Raw genomic sequence first — 13,767 nt, forward strand, 5'->3', positions numbered from 1 at the left:
CGTGGGATATTCGATCAATTCCAACGTTCCTCTTGCTGCTTATTTTCATCTTCACATTTGCCTCATATAGCTACTCCATCATTTTCAATTGACATCCACACAATATTGTATCCATCTAGTTTACTTGACAGTCCCAGTTTAATTTGTACAATTCCACAAATATTAAATGGAAGCGTTGAAAATGTTGACCCAGCGAGCGGCAAGCGAGCTCGCTCAACTTATTAGATGCCCTCGGGGAAGCTGACGATGCGGCAGATCCGACATCAATATCTACGAGACCTTTAAAAACAGGCAGGCGGCTTCTGAGATAGACGCAAGGCGACAAACTCCTCACCGCCCCCTTTCTTATCTATCGCAAAGCAAAGGTAAAAACCTCTGCGCCAACATCAAGCTATATCGCATTTAAAGATTACATCTTAAGTCGAAAAACAGCAGTTCAAAGAGAAGATGGCAGTCAGAACGGAACAGCCTCGTAATCTGACGCTCAGTTTTGGCAACTTGGCACCATGTTACTAATAACGGTTGCCCGTGCGCTCGGCTCTATACCAATGGTTTTTCCCCTCACTCTCTTCTTTGGTTGATCTTTTGGACTTTCAAGTGACTTTTTAGCGGTTTCTGATTCTTTCTCAAACTTATCAGTTCTTCACAAACACCGACCAATCGAGTGTCTCTCCTCAACGGTTAGCGCTGTGGGCTAACGCTAGTCTGTGTACCCGGCCTCCAGCTCCCATTGTGGCCAAGCACTGCTAGCTAATGCTAATGTGCGCATCGCACGTAACTCAATGCAGCTCCGCTTACCTTGTGCAAAGTCACCACTGTCTCGTATTCTAGGAAATAACAAAAACTATCACCGCCTTGGCGACTCCACAAAGCAATCAAATTTATGACGCTTTTCAGAAGTTAGCACTGTGCGCTAATACCAATCATGTCTGGGCATTTAAAGTAGATTTCAACTTGTGGTTTTCACATTCGTCTTTTTTCAATTGTAGCAGTGTTTTGGCAAGTAATTGGGGCCCCATATAAAAGAATGTTCTATGGCTCTGAGTAATATATGTCTTAACACTAGTGATCTGAATAACGACTTTGGTAGGTACCTCCCTCTTGATTCCAGGTGACGCAAAACACATCCCCACCACCACCGCAACCACCACATCAAGCTGAATAAAGCGCAATGACAGCCTGGTAAGATTGCAGTTATAAATCATTTGTCAGCCGCTTCTAAATTCTATCTGCAGTCAAATACACAATGTGCGCACACACACACACACACACACACACACACACACACACACACACACACACACACACACACACACACACACAGACATTCATATTGCTGGATGGAGCTGTAATAGGGGACCTACAACACTGACAAATTGTCTCTTATCAACAAAAAGTCTTCGGTCTGTTTTTTCTCTCTCGCAATGACACTGTCAAACTTTGCTGTATAGCAGAATTTGTCTTTTGGATTCTTTTCTTCACATATCATCGCCAGATGTATTTTGGATCACATCGCAGTTAAAACGACGGAGAAAATGGACGGTGTCGTATGTCACCAGAACCCCCTGGATTCTTTTTTGGCCGGAGGGCCCTGCCATCCATCACCCGGACCCGCTGGTAAATGGCTTATGTAATTCAGTTCCAGATGAATGCCGGCGGAAGGGAGTGTCAGCGCTAACATTATTGTGATGTATACAGTGGTAGCGGCCAGGGCGGCTGCGAGAGTAGCCGAGGGTTTGGGGCTGATGACGGAACAATGCAGTCTCGGAGGCGAGGCTCGTGGATATGAAAGCGGAGAGGCTTGCCCACTCCGTGAATTTCGAATTCGAGATGGGGGGGGGGGGGACCTTTTCAATGGTGTATGAACACAATCGTTCTCATGAATGAATAAGAAGGTCATAAATCAAGGCAAACTGTCAAAACATGAAAATACTGGAGATGCAACAGGTGCGGGTGGTGAAAGAAATTCAGGAATCATAGGTCCATTTTTGAAAGGCTGCTTTCCTGTTCAAAACATTCCCAACTTTTACTGGACCAATCTCAGGTGCCAAACCTACTGGGAGGGAGTCCGGTGTTTTTTGAACACTTCTATTTACTGGAAGGTCGTTGCTAATCTCGGCTAGCCTAGCTGTGGCATTTTCGTCGTGCAGTATAGTTAGTCACCACACAAGCTAACGTTTAGTTGGCCTAGCTTCTTCGACTACAAAATGTATTTCTGGATAGCGTGTATGGCGAAATCATGTCACATACATTGAGTCTTGTTGTTGTTTGGATGCACAATTTGATTTCTCCTTGTTAACTGACAATTTGGTTGCTAGTTGTTTTGTTTGATGACCACTTAGTCTCATCTTCTACCAAACGAATGAATGGATTGAAGAGGCTCAGTTGAGGACGTCAGGGCGAGCACCGAAGGGGATTTGAAGACTTTTTGACTGCATCCGTCTCTCTTTAATCTTGAACTCGGCTTTGACTCTTCGCAAATTGTTCAGAACGAGAAGAAAAAAGTACAGATAAAAGAGCAATCCAAATGATTTTGACCTTTTAATGTCTTTTTAAGTGGCGTTATCAAGAAAACGGTTCCCTTCTACTGCTCGGAGATTAAACGAGACACACAAAAGGGCCGCCATTTTTCTTTTTTTTCTTTTTTTTAAACTAATTGTTCTTCACAGAGCGATAGGACCGTGATTGACAGTGGGCCGTTTTATTTGTCTCTCAATAATTTGTTTGGCAAAAGACAGATTTTGAAATGTTGGAGTGTCTCAAGCATGTGTGGGGAGTAAAACAATGTAAAAACATGAGCTTGTACACAGCATGGTCTCTATATCGCAGACTTTCTACGGCCGGTGTGTCTGAAACGTGATAAACGTTTGCCGTTTAATCTGTTCTTTAAACAACACAGGTTTTTCGTTTACCGCTCGACATTCCATTCATCATCGCAGCTCTGGGCTCCTTTCTCTTTGCCTCTCCATCTTCCTCAACATTTATTTTTCATCCACCGGTGACAGATGGAGTCACGGCGGCGGCGTTCGGTTAAGGATGACTCGCAGTGACAGGCCTGTGGAGAGCACATTGTGAGGTAAACAGCTCTCTCCACATCCTCGGACTGGACAACCATCATACATCCTTTTTTCTCTCAATATATGCGCCGAGCCGAATGAGTAAAATATGCAAATTAACGTACACAGGTGTGATAAGGTTGCGTATCCATAGCAGCTCTGCCTCCCCGCGACTGGAATAACTTGCTTCTTCTCAACTTGTTGAACCTATCTCACGCTTGTCGAGTGATGCGCTGACGTATACTCTCGTTCACGTGCCGACAACACGCTGCCGGAATTCAAAATGCCACGGATGTGAGAGAGGAATATGGTTGGGAGGTAAGGGCGAGAAGAGGAGAAAATCCCCAAAATAAATGCCGCCAGAAAAAAAGACGGGGCAAAAAAAAAAAATATCCAAATGACTCAAGATGGGCTCCACTGGAAACACACTGACAAAGACCATTGAAATCAGTCAGTGTAATTAAACAATAAGCCTACGCAAACAGTCGTTTCTAATCATAGCGGGTGGTTGCCATCACCATTAAAGGCAGCCTCCTGTGCGACAATGGCAAACTGCTTCTTTAATTGGCCATCTTCACTCCAAATGCGGTGCTTGTCTCAGTCCCTAATGATTGCGCCTGCAACATTACCACCAGCATTTCAACCAGGGAAACAACGTACAGTGAACCTCCACTATGTGACTTTGCGCCACTCTATATCACCCATTTTTACCGGAATGGGTCAATACAGGTCGTCGGAAATGACAGTTGTTTGAAGTAGCACATTGTGCCGCACCGTTTCAACCAACACTGAGCTCCCGTGGATGTAAAGGTAGTTGAATTTCCACGAGTCAAACCTTTTCAAAGAATATGTTGGATGAATCCAAGCGTTTTCAGCTATTTCAGAAGGCGGACGTTTACTCGACACCGCCCCCTGCTGTTGAGCGAAAATGACATACCGTCCTTGGTTTCCTATTGCTAACGTCACGCGACTGATGATCCCAATCAAAGTCCTTTGTTTAAAAAAGAAAAAAAGCTCCCGTATAGGGTGAAGTCGTTTTGGCGATGCGACATTGCCCATTGACCTTTGTTTATTTATGTGATGTGAATCCAATTACAGCAGCAACAGCACCAGTGGGGAGAGATAATTTTTTATACCTTCGTGTTTACTGCTCATTGACGTTCTGTCGCTGCGTTTATGACTCAGTGTGTCCGACACACCGCCCAAAACGCGGCGAGTTCCTCAAGGGCATCGGCGCCAATCAATAGACGGCCAACCGGACTTTAATAATGTAGCCTGACACATTGTTGGCGGCGCTGAGACGGGGCGGGGCCGCAAGGAAGGACATGCTGCTGGAGCGGCTGATATGAAAGGCAAATTGCGGGTTGACTGATGGCGTCGCCAGCAATATTAGCCAAATCCCAAAATGGGACTCCTCACCTTGCAAGGAGTGAGCCACTCGGCTGTATTAAAATCCTTTGTGGGTTTGCTGTGATGATGATACGGAAGGAAAACGCTGTACATTCTGAGGCCCGGTAGACTTGAACACAGTTCACTGACTCGCTAGCTATTTAGCCATTCCATCTTTTCTACTTCATCCAAACTCGGATTGAAATGTGTGACCTTTTTGAGTGGATGATGACAAAGGAACATTTTCACCCATCCAAGTCCGATTAGAGGCAAGTTCACCTCAAGTAATCATCCAGTGTTACAGGACTTAGTTATAATGAAACCAAATCTGGATTATGAACGAAAACCCAGTCTGGTTGTTGTGTAGGTCAAACCCAGTTCGCCAAATTAACCACTGACTCTCCATTTCTTTTGTATTATTGATTGATACATTTTGATTGCCTTTCCTCGATATTTGGAAGGCAAACCCATTCAGACTGATTCAACGTTGCCTTTCTGTTCTTCCGCCGCCTTTTCACCTAGCACAGAAAAGCTTGAATGCCGAGCACAAAAAGACGTTTACCTAATTTCCCGTTTGGATTAAACCGAGCGACAGAATGTTTCAGGCTCTTCAGTGACAAAATGCCTCCGACTTGATGAAAGGCAGCTCTTCTCAGGTTTCGAACGGGTCGTTATAACCTCACAAAGCTTTTGTATACCGACGGCAATTGATTCTTTGATTTCCTCCAGATTTGAAAAGGCCTGGTCTTTTTCTCTCAAACGCAATGCCACGCCTGTGCGGTTTATGGTTGAAATTGACGGCGCCGTTGCGTTAGTTGCGACTCCTCCTTCACTGACATGACCATCCATCCGGCAGTAAACAGGCAAATGGTATTGTGACACGTGTGATCTAGCTTTGATTCCTCTAACTGCTCTCTCGGCGGGATGAAAATGGGACTCGACGAAGGCTTTTCATACGACAAAAAGCACTTAGCGGAAATGCTCTCGGAATAAAAATAGTCAAGGCCAAAAAATAAACAACGGCAGGCTGGGCCAAGATGAGCGTTTGACAAGTTGGATGGCTGCCATTTTGATTATCTAAATTCACCGCTGAAAGCAATAAAATCAGAGGGAAAGTCTCAGGGAACATCGGCTCGGCCGCCACATCCGATGTTAACTGGCGCGTTATCTACCGCTAATGACTACCCTGACCCCCCCCGGTGCCAATATGACATCACCTAAACCTCAGCGTTTACGTCCGAAAAGCTGTACATCGACGAATATGCGTCAAAATCAGGTGGTTGAATAAAGCTTTGTTTTAATGGCCCAATTTTTGCTTCTGAATGTTTGAAGTACACGATTGACGGTAAAGTTCTATTTTCACTTAGTCTGTTGAATGTATAGTTGAGCTCGGAATGATTGTACCGATACTATTAAGCTGCCAGTTGTATTACACCGTGAAAGCAATATACTCAGCACAAATCTCTGTGCAATATTTATTTGGCATTTATGGAAGACAACTAAAAAAAAAAAAGCTGCATTCAAAGATCAATAGCGGGAGCCGTTTACAGCTCAGAGATGAGATTGTTTCAGGAGGCCATGCCAGGAATATACGAGGCGAAGATCCGTGTATTTGCAGTTTTATTTGATGTCCAATAAAGAATCTATCTCGCAATAATAATCTCGTGGCAGTCGCTCACAGAGGACAAACCGCTTTTGAGGACGAAACCCAACTTTTCCTTCAAATGTATTCAATATTGTCTGTCTTTTTGTCTCCTAGCATCCACGTGCGTCTCGTCTCAGACATCAGTCATACCTTGCCGGGCCTCGGTCAGTGACTGCGCAGAGAGTAATTGAATTTCTCTCCTGGAGTGACTCGTATCAGCGCAGACAATTCTGACAAAGCCAGGCGTGACGTAATAGACCGGAGGAGGCCATCGCATCAGCTTAGAAGTGCAATTAACTACAGAGGAAGTACTGGCATACTTGAAGCCTTTAGAAGAAGAAGAGACATTTTGCACTCGTGTGGTCTTTGCTTTTTTTTTTTATTAAGAGCAACTCCTCCTTAGGTGAGAGCAGATGGGGACATTTGTTCCAGCAAAGGTCAAGGAGCTGGCTGATGTGAAGATGAAACACTTCTGGGGCATGGCTATGGTAAGGTGGTAATCTTACCATGGCCTCACTGCGATGGCCTAGAAATCCATTGGGGTCTCGCATCGCAGGTTTGAGTCCAGCCAGCGACAACCCTTTTTTAGCTCGTGGTGTGATGAGATACTCACCACATGCATTATGACGGGCTGTATAACAGAAGTTGTTGTTGTAGCCGAGCGGTTAAGGTGATGGACTAGAAATCTATTGAGGTCTCCCCTCGCATGTTCGTGTCCTGCCAACGATGATCCAACTTTTTAGAATCTTGTGCTGTAATATGAGATATTTACCACATGCATTTTGACGGGGAGTATCACAGAGGGTGTTGTTGTGGCCGAGCGGTTAAGGCGATGGACTTGAAATCCATTGGGGTCTCCCCTCGCAGGTTCGAGTCCTGCCGGCAACGATCCTTATTATTTATAATCTCGTGCAGTAACATGAGATACTCACCACATGCATTTTGACGGTGTGTGTCACAGAGGGTGTTGTTGTGGCCGAGCGGTTAAGGCGATGGACTTGAAATCCATTGGGGTCTCCCCTCGCAGGTTCGAGTCCTGCCAGCAACGATCCTTGTTATTTAGAATCTCGTGGTGTAACATGAGATACTCACCACATGCATTTTGACGGTGTGTGTCACAGAGGGTGTTGTTGTGGCCGAGCGGTTAAGGCGATGGACTTGAAATCCATTGGGGTCTCCCCTCGCAGGTTCGAGTCCTCCCGGCAACGATCCATGTTATTTAGAATCTCGTGGTGTAACATGAGATACTCATCACATGCATTTTGACGGGAGCATCACAGAGAGTGTTGTTGTGGCCGAGCGGTCAAGGCGATGGACTAGAAATCCATTGGGGTCTCCCCTCGCAGGTTCGAGTCCTGCCAGCAACGTACTAATTCTTTAGATTCTCGTGCTGAGATATTTACCACATGCATTTTGACGGTGTATGTCACAGAGGGTGTTGTTGTGGCCGAGCGGTTAAGGCGATGGACTTGAAATCCATTGGGGTCTCCCCTCGCAGGTTCGAGTCCTGCCGGCAACGATCCATGTTATTTAGAATCTCGTGGTGTAACATGAGATACTCATCACATGCATTTTGACGGGAGCATCACAGAGGGTGTTGTTGTGGCCGAGCGGTTAAGGCGATGGACTAGAAATCCATTGGGGTCTCCCCTCGCAGGTTCGAGTCCTGCCAGCAATGTACTAATTCTTTAGATTCTCGTGCTGAGATATTTACCACATGCATTTTGACGGTGTATGTCACAGAAGGTGTTGTTGTGGCCGAGCGGTTAAGGCGATGGACTTGAAATCCATTGGGGTCTCCCATCGCAGGTTTGAGTCCAGCCAGCGACAACCCTTTTTTAGAATCTCGTGGTGTGATGAGATACTCACCACATGCATTATGACGGGCTGTATCACAGAAGGTGTTGTTGTAGCCGAGCGGTTAAGGTGATGGACTAGAAATCCATTGAGGTCTCCCCTCGCAGGTTCGTGTCCTGCCAACGATGATCCAACTTTTTAGAATCTTGTGCTGTAATATGAGATATTTACCACATGCATTTTGACGGGGAGTATCACAGAGGGTGTTGTTGTGGCCGAGTGGTTAAGGCGATGGACTTGAAATCCGTTGGGGTCTCCCCTCGCAGGTTCGAGTCCTGCCAGCAACGATCCTTATTATTTATAATCTCGTGCTGTAACATGAGATACTCACCACATGCATTTTGACGGTGTGTGTCACAGAGGGTGTTGTTGTGGCCGAGCGGTTAAGGCGACGGACATGAAATCCTTTGGGGTCTCCCCTCGCAGGTTCGAGTCCTGCCGGCAACGATCCATGTTATTTAGAATCTTGTGGTGTAACATGAGATACTCATCACATGCATTTTGACGGGAGAATCACAGAGCGTGTTGTTGTGGCCGAGCGGTTAAGGCGATGGACTAGAAATCCATTGGGGTCTCCCCTCGCAGGTTCGACTCCTGCCAGCAACGTACTAATTCTTTAGATTCTCGTGCTGAGATATTTACCACATGCATTTTGACGGTGTATATCACGGAGGGTGTTGTTGTGGCCGAGCGGTTAAGGCGATGGACTTGAAATCCATTGGGGTCTCCCCTCGCAGGTTCGAGTCTTGCCAGCAACGATCCTTATTATTTAGAATCTCGTGTAACATGAGATACTCATCACATGCATTTTGACGGGGAGTATCACAGAGAGTGTTGTTGTGGCCGAGCGGTTAAGGCGATGGACTAGAAATCCATTGGGGTCTCCCCTCGCAGGTTCGAGTCCTGCCAGCAACGATCCATATTATTTAGAATCTCGTGGTGTAACATGAGATACTCATCACATGCATTTTGACGGGAGTATCACAGAGAGTGTTGTTGTGGCCGAGCGGTTAAGGCGATGCACTAGAAATCCATTGGGGTCTCCCCTCGCAGGTTCGACTCCTGCCAGCAACGTACTAATTCTTTAGATTCTCGTGCTGAGATATTTACCACATGCATTTTGACGGTGTATGTCACAGAGGGTGTTGTTGTAGCCGAGCGGTTAAGGCGATGGACTTGAAATCCATTGGGGTCTCCCCTCGCAGGTTGGAGTCCTGCTGGCAACGATCCATGTTATTTAGAATCTCGTGGTGTAACATGAGATACTCATCACATGCCTTTTGACGGGAGCATTACAGAGAGTGTTGTTGCGGCCGAGCGGTTAAGGTGATGGACTAGAAATCTATTGGGGTCTCCCCTCGCAGGTTCGAGTCCTGCCAGCAACATACTAAGTCTTTAGATTCTCGTGCTGAGATATTTACCACATGCATTTTGACGGTGTATGACACAGAGGGTGTTGTTGTGGCCGAGCGGTTAAGGCGATGGACTTGAAATCCATTGGGGTCTCCCCTCGCAGGTTCGAGTCCTGCCGGCAACGATCCATGTTATTTAGAATCTCGTGGTGTAACATGAGATACTCATCACATGCATTTTGATGGGAGCATCACAGAGAGTGTTGTTGTGGCCGAGTGGTTAAGGCGATGGACTAGAAATCCATTGGGGTCTCCCCTCGCAGGTTCGAGTCCTGCCAACAACGAACCAATTCTTTGGATTCTCGTGCTGTAATATGAGATATTTACCACATGCATTTTGACGGTGTATGTGACAGAGGGTGTTGTTGTGGCCGAGCGGTTAAGGCGATGGACTTGAAATCCATTGGGGTCTCCCCTCGCAGGTTCGAGTCCTGCCAGCAACGAATTAATTCTTTAGATTCTCGTGCTGAGATATTTACCACATGCATTTTGACGGTGTATGTCACAGAGGTTGTTGTTGTGGCCGAGGGGTTAAGTCGGTGGACTTGAAATCCATTGGGGTCTCCCCTCGCAGGTTCGAGTCCTGCCAGCAACGATCCTTGTTATTTAGAATCTCGTGGTGTAACATGAGATACTCATCACATGCATTTTGACGGGAAGTATCACAGACAGTGTTGTTGTGGCCGAGCGGTTAAGGCGATGGACTAGAAATCCATTGCGGTCTCCCCTCGCAGGTTCGAGTCCTGCCAGCAACGATCCATATTATTTAGAATCTCGTGGTGTAACATGAGATACTCATCACATGCATTTTGACGGGAGTATCACAGAGAGTGTTGTTGTGGCCGAGCGGTTAAGGCGATGGACTAGAAATCCATTGAGGTCTCCCCTCACAGGTTCGAGTCCTGCCGGCAACAAACTAATTCTTTAGATTCTCGTGCTGAGATATTTACCACATGCATTTTGACGGTGTATGTCACAGAGAGTGTTGTTGTGGCCGAGCGGTTAAGGCGATGGACTAGAAATCCATTGGGGTCTCCCCTCGCAGGTTCGAGTCCTGCCAGCAACGTACTAATTCTTTAGATTCTCGTGCTGAGATATTTACCACATGCATTTTGACGGTGTATGTCACAGAGGGTGTTGTTGTGGCCGAGCGGTTAAGGCGATGGACTAGAAATCCATTGGGGTCTCCCCTCGCAGGTTCGAGTCCTGCCAACAATGAACCAATTCTTTGGATTCTCGTGCTGTAATATGAGATATTTACCACATGCATTTTGACGGTGTATGTCACAGAGGGTGTTGTTGTGGCCGAGCGGTTAAGGCGATGGACTAGAAATCCATTGGGGTCTCCCCTCGCAGGTTCGAGTCCTGCCAGCAACGAACCAATTCTTTAGATTCTCGTGCTGTAATATGAGATATTTACCACATGCATTTGGACGGTGTGTGTCACAGAGGGTGTTGTTGTGGCCGAGCGGTTAAGGCGATGGACTTGAAATCCATTGGGGTCTCCCCTCGCAGGCTCGAGTCCTGCCAGCAACGATCCATATTATTTAGAATCTCGTGTAACATGAGATTCTCATCACATGCATTTTGACGGGGAGTATCACAGAGAGTGTTGTTGTGGCCGAGCGGTTAAGGCGATGGACTAGAAATCCGTTGGGGTCTCCCCTCGCAGGTTCGAGTCCTGCCAACAACGAACCAATTCTTTGGATTCTCGTGCTGTAATATGAGATATTTACCACATCCTTTTTGACGGTGTATGTGACAGAGGGTGTTGTTGTGGCCGAGCGGTTAAGGCGATGGACTTGAAATCCATTGGGGTCTCCCCTCGCAGGTTCGAGTCCTGCCAGCAACGAATTAATTCTTTAGATTCTCGTGCTGAGATATTTACCACATGCATTTTGACGGTGTATGTCACAGAGGGTGTTGTTGTGGCCGAGCGGTTAAGGCGGTGGACTAGAAATCCATTGGGGTCTCCCCTCGCAGGTTCGAGTCCTGCCAGCAACGAACCAATTCTTTAGATTCTCGTGCTGTAATATGAGATATTTACCACATGTATTTGGACGGTGTGTGTCACATAGGGTGTTGTTGTGGCCGAGCGGTTAAGGCGATGGACTTGAAATCCATTGGGGTCTCCCCTCGCAGGTTCGAGTCCTGCCAGCAACGATCCATATTATTTAAAATCTCGTGGTGTAACATGAGATACTCATCACATGCATTTTGACGGGAGTATCACAGAGAGTGGTGTTGTGGCCGAGCGGTTAAGGCGATGGACTAGAAATCCATTGGGGTCTCCCCTCGCAGGTTCGAGTCCTGCCAGCAACGAATCAAATCTTTAGATTCTTGTGCTGAGATATTTACTACATGCATTTTGACGGTGTATGTCACAGAGGGAGTTGTTGTGGCCGAGCGGTTAAGGCGATGGACTTGAAATCCATTGGGGTCTCCCCTCGCAGGTTCGAGTCCTGCCAATAACGATGCATATTATTTAGAATCTCGTGGTGTAACATGAGATACTCATCACATGCATTTTGACCGGAAGTATCACAGAGAGTGTTGTTGTGGCCGAGCGGTTAAGGCGATGGACTAGAAATCCATTGGGGTCTCCCCTCGCAGGTTCGAGTCCTGCCAGCAACGAACCAAGTCTTTAGATTCTCGTACTGTAATATGAGATATTTACCACATGCATTTGGACGGTGTGTATCACAGAGGGTGCTGTTGTGGCCGAGCGGTTAAGGCGATGGACTAGAAATGCATTGTGGTCTCCCCTCACAGGATCGAGTCATGCCAGCAACGATCCACATTAGACTCTCGTGGTGTAACATGAGATACTCATCACATGCATTTTGTCGGTGAGTATCACAGAGGGTGTTGTTGTGGCCGAGCGGTTAAGGCGATGGACTTGAAATCCATTGGGGTCTCCCCTCGCAGGTTCGAGTCCTGCCAACAACGAATCAAGTTTTTAATCTCGTGTAATATGAGATTCTCACCACATGCATTGTGACGGTAGGCACCACGGAGGTTGTTGTTGTGGCCGAGCGGTTAAGGCGATGGACTAGAAATCCATTGGGGTCTCCCCTCGCAGGTTCAAGTCCTGCCAATAACGATCTAATTCTATAGATTCTGTGCTGTAATATGAGATATTTACCACATGCATTTTGACTGTGCGTGCCACAGAGGGTGTTGTTGTGGCCGAGCGGTTAAGGCGATGGACTAGAAATCCATTGGGGTCTCCCCTCGCAGGTTCGAGTCCTGCCAGCAACGAACCAATTCTTTAGATTCTCGTGCTGTAATATGAGATATTTACCACATGCATTTGGACGGTGTGTGTCACAGAGGGTGTTGTTGTGGCCGAGCGGTTAAGGCGATGGACTTGAAATCCATTGGGGTCTCCCCTCGCAAGTTCGAGTCCTGCCAGCAACGATCCATATTATTTAGAATCTCGTGTAACATGAGATTCTCATCACATGCATTTTGACGGGGAGTATCACAGAGAGTGTTGTGGCCGAGCGGTTAAGGCGATGGACTAGAAATCCATTGGGGTCTCCCCTCGCAGGTTCGAGTCCTGCCAACAACGAACCAATTCTTTGGATTTTCGTGCTGTAATATGAGATATTTACCACATGCATTTTGACGGTGTATGTGACAGAGGGTGTTGTTGTGGCCGAGCGGTTAAGGCGATGGACTTGAAATCCATTGGGGTCTCCCCTCGCAGGTTCGAGTCCTGCCAGCAACGAATTAATTCTTTAGATTCTCGTGCTGAGATATTTACCACATGCATTTTGACGGTGTATGTCACAGAGGGTGTTGTTGTGGCCGAGCGGTTAAGGCGATGGACTAGAAATCCATTGGGGTCTCCCCTCGCAGGTTCGAGTCCTGCCAGCAACGAACCAATTCTTTAGATTCTCGTGCTGTAATATGAGATATTTACCACATGTATTTGGACGGTGTGTGTCACAGAGGGTGTTGTTGTGGCCGAGTGGTTAAGGCGATGGACTTGAAATCCATTGGGGTCTCCCCTCGCAGGTTCGAGTCCTGCCAGCAACGATCCATATTATTTAAAATCTCGTGGTGTAACATGAGATACTCATCACATGCATTTTGACGGGAGTATCACAGAGAGTGGTGTTGTGGCCGAGCGGTTAAGGCGATGGACTAGAAATCCATTGGGGTCTCCCCTCGCAGGTTCGAGTCCTGCCAGCAACGAATCAAATCTTTAGATTCTTGTGCTGAGATATTTACTACATGCATTTTGACGGTGTATGTCACCGAGGGTGTTGTTGTGGCCGAGCGGTTAAGGCGATGGACTTGAAATCCATTGGGGTCTCCCCTCGCAGGTTCGAGTCCTGCCAATAACGATCCATATTATTTGGAATCTCGTGGTGTAACATGAGATACTCATCACATGCAT

General features: G+C 46.8%; 43 non-coding genes across 43 annotated transcripts; all 43 read left to right on the forward strand.

Annotated features, from left to right (window-relative positions):
• The first annotated feature begins 6,896 nt into the window (after positions 1 to 6,896).
• On the forward strand, positions 6,897 to 6,978 carry trnas-uga (transfer RNA serine (anticodon UGA)). Its single transcript has one exon. It is a non-coding gene; the product is annotated as a tRNA-Ser (tRNA).
• A 78-nt stretch (positions 6,979 to 7,056) lies between these two features.
• On the forward strand, positions 7,057 to 7,138 carry trnas-uga (transfer RNA serine (anticodon UGA)). Its single transcript has one exon. It is a non-coding gene; the product is annotated as a tRNA-Ser (tRNA).
• A 78-nt stretch (positions 7,139 to 7,216) lies between these two features.
• Positions 7,217 to 7,298, forward strand: trnas-uga (transfer RNA serine (anticodon UGA)). The gene has a single exon. It is a non-coding gene; the product is annotated as a tRNA-Ser (tRNA).
• A 77-nt stretch (positions 7,299 to 7,375) lies between these two features.
• Positions 7,376 to 7,457, forward strand: trnas-aga (transfer RNA serine (anticodon AGA)). The gene has a single exon. It is a non-coding gene; the product is annotated as a tRNA-Ser (tRNA).
• Positions 7,458 to 7,527: 70 nt separating this feature from the next.
• trnas-uga (transfer RNA serine (anticodon UGA)) lies at positions 7,528 to 7,609 on the forward strand. The gene has a single exon. It is a non-coding gene; the product is annotated as a tRNA-Ser (tRNA).
• A 77-nt stretch (positions 7,610 to 7,686) lies between these two features.
• trnas-aga (transfer RNA serine (anticodon AGA)) lies at positions 7,687 to 7,768 on the forward strand. The gene has a single exon. It is a non-coding gene; the product is annotated as a tRNA-Ser (tRNA).
• A 70-nt stretch (positions 7,769 to 7,838) lies between these two features.
• trnas-uga (transfer RNA serine (anticodon UGA)) lies at positions 7,839 to 7,920 on the forward strand. The gene has a single exon. It is a non-coding gene; the product is annotated as a tRNA-Ser (tRNA).
• A 73-nt stretch (positions 7,921 to 7,993) lies between these two features.
• trnas-aga (transfer RNA serine (anticodon AGA)) lies at positions 7,994 to 8,075 on the forward strand. Its single transcript has one exon. It is a non-coding gene; the product is annotated as a tRNA-Ser (tRNA).
• A 77-nt stretch (positions 8,076 to 8,152) lies between these two features.
• trnas-uga (transfer RNA serine (anticodon UGA)) lies at positions 8,153 to 8,234 on the forward strand. The gene has a single exon. It is a non-coding gene; the product is annotated as a tRNA-Ser (tRNA).
• Positions 8,235 to 8,312: 78 nt separating this feature from the next.
• On the forward strand, positions 8,313 to 8,394 carry trnas-uga (transfer RNA serine (anticodon UGA)). The gene has a single exon. It is a non-coding gene; the product is annotated as a tRNA-Ser (tRNA).
• A 77-nt stretch (positions 8,395 to 8,471) lies between these two features.
• trnas-aga (transfer RNA serine (anticodon AGA)) lies at positions 8,472 to 8,553 on the forward strand. Its single transcript has one exon. It is a non-coding gene; the product is annotated as a tRNA-Ser (tRNA).
• Positions 8,554 to 8,623: 70 nt separating this feature from the next.
• Positions 8,624 to 8,705, forward strand: trnas-uga (transfer RNA serine (anticodon UGA)). The gene has a single exon. It is a non-coding gene; the product is annotated as a tRNA-Ser (tRNA).
• Positions 8,706 to 8,780: 75 nt separating this feature from the next.
• Positions 8,781 to 8,862, forward strand: trnas-aga (transfer RNA serine (anticodon AGA)). Its single transcript has one exon. It is a non-coding gene; the product is annotated as a tRNA-Ser (tRNA).
• A 77-nt stretch (positions 8,863 to 8,939) lies between these two features.
• Positions 8,940 to 9,021, forward strand: trnas-aga (transfer RNA serine (anticodon AGA)). Its single transcript has one exon. It is a non-coding gene; the product is annotated as a tRNA-Ser (tRNA).
• Positions 9,022 to 9,091: 70 nt separating this feature from the next.
• trnas-uga (transfer RNA serine (anticodon UGA)) lies at positions 9,092 to 9,173 on the forward strand. The gene has a single exon. It is a non-coding gene; the product is annotated as a tRNA-Ser (tRNA).
• A 77-nt stretch (positions 9,174 to 9,250) lies between these two features.
• On the forward strand, positions 9,251 to 9,332 carry trnas-aga (transfer RNA serine (anticodon AGA)). The gene has a single exon. It is a non-coding gene; the product is annotated as a tRNA-Ser (tRNA).
• A 70-nt stretch (positions 9,333 to 9,402) lies between these two features.
• On the forward strand, positions 9,403 to 9,484 carry trnas-uga (transfer RNA serine (anticodon UGA)). Its single transcript has one exon. It is a non-coding gene; the product is annotated as a tRNA-Ser (tRNA).
• Positions 9,485 to 9,561: 77 nt separating this feature from the next.
• On the forward strand, positions 9,562 to 9,643 carry trnas-aga (transfer RNA serine (anticodon AGA)). Its single transcript has one exon. It is a non-coding gene; the product is annotated as a tRNA-Ser (tRNA).
• A 77-nt stretch (positions 9,644 to 9,720) lies between these two features.
• On the forward strand, positions 9,721 to 9,802 carry trnas-uga (transfer RNA serine (anticodon UGA)). Its single transcript has one exon. It is a non-coding gene; the product is annotated as a tRNA-Ser (tRNA).
• Positions 9,803 to 9,872: 70 nt separating this feature from the next.
• On the forward strand, positions 9,873 to 9,954 carry trnas-uga (transfer RNA serine (anticodon UGA)). The gene has a single exon. It is a non-coding gene; the product is annotated as a tRNA-Ser (tRNA).
• Positions 9,955 to 10,032: 78 nt separating this feature from the next.
• Positions 10,033 to 10,114, forward strand: trnas-aga (transfer RNA serine (anticodon AGA)). Its single transcript has one exon. It is a non-coding gene; the product is annotated as a tRNA-Ser (tRNA).
• Positions 10,115 to 10,191: 77 nt separating this feature from the next.
• On the forward strand, positions 10,192 to 10,273 carry trnas-aga (transfer RNA serine (anticodon AGA)). Its single transcript has one exon. It is a non-coding gene; the product is annotated as a tRNA-Ser (tRNA).
• A 70-nt stretch (positions 10,274 to 10,343) lies between these two features.
• trnas-aga (transfer RNA serine (anticodon AGA)) lies at positions 10,344 to 10,425 on the forward strand. The gene has a single exon. It is a non-coding gene; the product is annotated as a tRNA-Ser (tRNA).
• A 70-nt stretch (positions 10,426 to 10,495) lies between these two features.
• trnas-aga (transfer RNA serine (anticodon AGA)) lies at positions 10,496 to 10,577 on the forward strand. Its single transcript has one exon. It is a non-coding gene; the product is annotated as a tRNA-Ser (tRNA).
• Positions 10,578 to 10,654: 77 nt separating this feature from the next.
• trnas-aga (transfer RNA serine (anticodon AGA)) lies at positions 10,655 to 10,736 on the forward strand. The gene has a single exon. It is a non-coding gene; the product is annotated as a tRNA-Ser (tRNA).
• Positions 10,737 to 10,813: 77 nt separating this feature from the next.
• On the forward strand, positions 10,814 to 10,895 carry trnas-uga (transfer RNA serine (anticodon UGA)). The gene has a single exon. It is a non-coding gene; the product is annotated as a tRNA-Ser (tRNA).
• A 75-nt stretch (positions 10,896 to 10,970) lies between these two features.
• trnas-aga (transfer RNA serine (anticodon AGA)) lies at positions 10,971 to 11,052 on the forward strand. The gene has a single exon. It is a non-coding gene; the product is annotated as a tRNA-Ser (tRNA).
• Positions 11,053 to 11,129: 77 nt separating this feature from the next.
• trnas-uga (transfer RNA serine (anticodon UGA)) lies at positions 11,130 to 11,211 on the forward strand. Its single transcript has one exon. It is a non-coding gene; the product is annotated as a tRNA-Ser (tRNA).
• A 70-nt stretch (positions 11,212 to 11,281) lies between these two features.
• Positions 11,282 to 11,363, forward strand: trnas-aga (transfer RNA serine (anticodon AGA)). Its single transcript has one exon. It is a non-coding gene; the product is annotated as a tRNA-Ser (tRNA).
• Positions 11,364 to 11,440: 77 nt separating this feature from the next.
• Positions 11,441 to 11,522, forward strand: trnas-uga (transfer RNA serine (anticodon UGA)). Its single transcript has one exon. It is a non-coding gene; the product is annotated as a tRNA-Ser (tRNA).
• A 77-nt stretch (positions 11,523 to 11,599) lies between these two features.
• trnas-aga (transfer RNA serine (anticodon AGA)) lies at positions 11,600 to 11,681 on the forward strand. Its single transcript has one exon. It is a non-coding gene; the product is annotated as a tRNA-Ser (tRNA).
• A 70-nt stretch (positions 11,682 to 11,751) lies between these two features.
• On the forward strand, positions 11,752 to 11,833 carry trnas-uga (transfer RNA serine (anticodon UGA)). The gene has a single exon. It is a non-coding gene; the product is annotated as a tRNA-Ser (tRNA).
• A 78-nt stretch (positions 11,834 to 11,911) lies between these two features.
• Positions 11,912 to 11,993, forward strand: trnas-aga (transfer RNA serine (anticodon AGA)). The gene has a single exon. It is a non-coding gene; the product is annotated as a tRNA-Ser (tRNA).
• A 233-nt stretch (positions 11,994 to 12,226) lies between these two features.
• trnas-uga (transfer RNA serine (anticodon UGA)) lies at positions 12,227 to 12,308 on the forward strand. The gene has a single exon. It is a non-coding gene; the product is annotated as a tRNA-Ser (tRNA).
• A 72-nt stretch (positions 12,309 to 12,380) lies between these two features.
• trnas-aga (transfer RNA serine (anticodon AGA)) lies at positions 12,381 to 12,462 on the forward strand. Its single transcript has one exon. It is a non-coding gene; the product is annotated as a tRNA-Ser (tRNA).
• A 76-nt stretch (positions 12,463 to 12,538) lies between these two features.
• trnas-aga (transfer RNA serine (anticodon AGA)) lies at positions 12,539 to 12,620 on the forward strand. Its single transcript has one exon. It is a non-coding gene; the product is annotated as a tRNA-Ser (tRNA).
• Positions 12,621 to 12,697: 77 nt separating this feature from the next.
• Positions 12,698 to 12,779, forward strand: trnas-uga (transfer RNA serine (anticodon UGA)). Its single transcript has one exon. It is a non-coding gene; the product is annotated as a tRNA-Ser (tRNA).
• Positions 12,780 to 12,852: 73 nt separating this feature from the next.
• Positions 12,853 to 12,933, forward strand: trnas-aga (transfer RNA serine (anticodon AGA)). Its single transcript has one exon. It is a non-coding gene; the product is annotated as a tRNA-Ser (tRNA).
• A 77-nt stretch (positions 12,934 to 13,010) lies between these two features.
• trnas-uga (transfer RNA serine (anticodon UGA)) lies at positions 13,011 to 13,092 on the forward strand. Its single transcript has one exon. It is a non-coding gene; the product is annotated as a tRNA-Ser (tRNA).
• A 70-nt stretch (positions 13,093 to 13,162) lies between these two features.
• Positions 13,163 to 13,244, forward strand: trnas-aga (transfer RNA serine (anticodon AGA)). The gene has a single exon. It is a non-coding gene; the product is annotated as a tRNA-Ser (tRNA).
• A 77-nt stretch (positions 13,245 to 13,321) lies between these two features.
• Positions 13,322 to 13,403, forward strand: trnas-uga (transfer RNA serine (anticodon UGA)). The gene has a single exon. It is a non-coding gene; the product is annotated as a tRNA-Ser (tRNA).
• Positions 13,404 to 13,480: 77 nt separating this feature from the next.
• On the forward strand, positions 13,481 to 13,562 carry trnas-aga (transfer RNA serine (anticodon AGA)). Its single transcript has one exon. It is a non-coding gene; the product is annotated as a tRNA-Ser (tRNA).
• Positions 13,563 to 13,632: 70 nt separating this feature from the next.
• trnas-uga (transfer RNA serine (anticodon UGA)) lies at positions 13,633 to 13,714 on the forward strand. Its single transcript has one exon. It is a non-coding gene; the product is annotated as a tRNA-Ser (tRNA).
• Positions 13,715 to 13,767: the final 53 nt, after the last annotated feature.

The sequence above is a fragment of the Syngnathus leptorhynchus genome, chromosome 4 (assembly GCF_054491065.1).
Source record: "Syngnathus leptorhynchus isolate UIUO chromosome 4, UIUO_Slep, whole genome shotgun sequence".
In the NCBI taxonomy this organism is placed as follows: domain Eukaryota; kingdom Metazoa; phylum Chordata; class Actinopteri; order Syngnathiformes; family Syngnathidae; genus Syngnathus; species Syngnathus leptorhynchus.